This window comes from Schistocerca piceifrons, chromosome 2 (genome assembly GCF_021461385.2).
Source record: "Schistocerca piceifrons isolate TAMUIC-IGC-003096 chromosome 2, iqSchPice1.1, whole genome shotgun sequence".
NCBI classification, from domain to species: Eukaryota; Metazoa; Arthropoda; class Insecta; order Orthoptera; family Acrididae; genus Schistocerca; species Schistocerca piceifrons.
In genome coordinates, this window is record NC_060139.1 from 274,908,241 (window position 1) to 274,910,941 (window position 2,701).

Sequence of the window (2,701 nt, forward strand, 5' to 3'; positions counted from 1 at the left end):
TGATCGGGACCATATTCGTTTCATTTTATTTCAAAGTTTCTACAATAGTCACTGTAATTATTTTGTGTTTCTTACAATTCTGTTTACTGGGATTGTGCACAGTTCTCAAACTATTAAATATTATTAAACGTTATAATAATTACTATTATCTTCCCCATAAATATGCAAGTTTTTTGCACACAGCACTTTCACTGACCCAAAATACATTTATGTCTCAGCGTTTTTTAGGTCCACTGCTAGCTGCCATCAAGTATATTTTGTTTTGATAATGAGAGATGCGATCGCTTTTCTTTTCTTTTGGTGGTCTGAGAGGGTCTGCTATTGCTCTTCAGTGGTCAATATTTATCTATTGTATGTTTTATTAGTTTAAATAAAGTTTGGTTGCTAATATATGATTGGTAATCTATTATGTGTTTCTTTCCTGTGATTGCCCCTTGGATTCGGAAATTTTCTTGTAGGTTGGGAGATGTGTCTTGTCACATTTTCACGTCTGTTTCCATTGTGGTGGGATCATGCTTTCCTAGTCGGATTTTTTCTAAAAGTTTTGAATGGTTGGTGACAAAATTTCCATGCTCTTTTACATTTTATACCCTATTTCTGCTAATATCTGCTGACTACAGGGCATCACAACTGTTACAACGAAGTTGCTAAGTGCCCGACTTCTTATGTATGTCAGTATCATCACCTTTCTTCATACATTTCTGTACTGAGTTGTTACTTTGGTAACCTAGTGTTATTCATTATTTCTTGAGGAGTTCCCAGTTCTGTGCGTCCGTTTGTTTCTGTATATGAGTTATATCAGCATTTCTGTTAAGTTTGTGTTGTGTTCTCATTGTGTAGGAATGTTCGCCCCGGTAGCTGAGTGCCAATCTTTGCGCGGCGGCAATATCGTAACCAATGAAGTATAACTGAGGTGCGATTATTACTAGTTGAAAACTTTTACCAATACCCCGCCAGAGAGACGTGAAATACCGTCTCTGTGGCAATTTTTGGCAGCCCCTGAAGGGGTGTAAAAAAGCCGGCACGGTAGCTCAGCGTGTTCGGTCAGAGAGCCGGTTGGTCTCTGCAATAAAAAACTGAGTGGAAGGATCAACCACCGAACTTGAACAGGATGTCTTGTGACGTCCGCAACGACCAAACACAACGATCAATAACGGCAAAAAAAAAAAAAAAAAAAAAAAAAACGTGGTCAGCGCGACAGAATGTCAATCCTAAAGGGCCGGGTTCGATTCCCGGCTGGGTTGTAGATTTTCTCCTCTCAGGGACTGGATGTTGTGTTATCCTAATCGTCATCATCTAATCCTCATCGACGGGCAATTCGCCGCAGTGGCGTCAAATTGAAAGATTTGCACCCGGCGAACGGTCTGCTCAACGGGAGGCCCTAGCCACACACACAAAAAAAAAATTGTGTATGAATAGTGTTTAAGTGCACAAGTTTGTGGTGGACTTTTGTGAGTACCTGGATCTAACTGGCGTTAGATCATCTTTTCTTTGCGTCTTTCTCACTCGACGCTTGCAGCTAGAGAACCTTAGTATCCATGACTTTTTGCTGTTTGAATTATTATGTCTAGCTCCTTTTTGTAGTTGTGTTTCTCTAGTGATACTATGTTTAATCTGTGGAGTATATATATGAGAGCTGATTGCTTTTTGGAACTGTGGGTGGTTTAATGATTGGTATACTTTCTGTCTACTCTGGTAATTTTCCTATCAATGTTGAATGAGTGTTGCTTTTTGTAATGGATATATCTAGAAAGTTTATTCGCTTCGCTTGTTCTTTCTCTAAAGTAAAGTTTATGCCTTTGTTGTTGTTGTTGTTCTTGTTGTTGTTGTGTTCTTCAGACCAAGACTGGTTAGATACAACTCTCCATGCTAATCTATGTTGTGCAAGCTTCTTCATCTCAAAGTACCTACTGCAACCTACATCCTTCTGAACCTGCTTAGTGTATTCATCTCTTGGTCTGCCTCTACGATTTTTACCCTCCACACTGCCCTGCAATACTAAATTGGTGATCCCTTGATGCCTCAGAACATGTCCTACCAACCGATCTATTCTTCTAGTCAAGTTGTGCTCCAAATTCCTCTTCTCCCCAGTTCTGTTCGGTACCTCTACTCATCTTATCTTCAGCATTCTTCTGTAGCACCACATTTCGAAAGCTTCCATTCTCTTCTTGTCTCAACTATTTATCGTCCATGTTTCACTTCCATACAGGGCAACACTCAGAACAACCACTTTCAGAAAAGACTTCCTGACACTTAAATCTATACTCGATTTTAACAAATTTCTCTTCCCCAGTGACGCTTTCCTTGTCACTGCCAGTGTACATTTTGTATCCTCTCTAATTCCAACATCATCAGTTATTTTACTCCCCAAATAGCAAAACACATCTAATACTTCAAGTGTCTCATTTCCTAACCTAATTCCCTCAGTATCACCTGATTTAATACGACGACATTCTATTATCCTCGTTTTGCTTTTGGTGATGGTCATCTTATATCCTCCTTTCAAGACACTGTCCACTCCGTTCAACTGCTCTTCCAGGTCCTTTTATGTCTCTGACGGAATGACAGTGTCATCGGCAAACCTCAGAGTTTTTATTTTAATTCCGATTCCATTTTTTTTTGTTTCCTTTATTGCTTGCTCAATATATAGATTGAGTAAAATATGGGATAGGCTACAAACATGTCTCACTCCCTTCTTAAC

At 39.3% G+C, this 2,701-nt stretch overlaps 1 non-coding gene across 1 annotated transcript; it reads left to right on the forward strand.

Moving 5' to 3' along the window:
* Window positions 1-868: 868 nt before the first annotated feature.
* On the forward strand, window positions 869-1,008 carry LOC124778139. The gene has a single exon (XR_007015854.1). It is a non-coding gene; the product is annotated as a U4 spliceosomal RNA (small nuclear RNA).
* The last annotated feature ends 1,693 nt before the right edge of the window (window positions 1,009-2,701 follow it).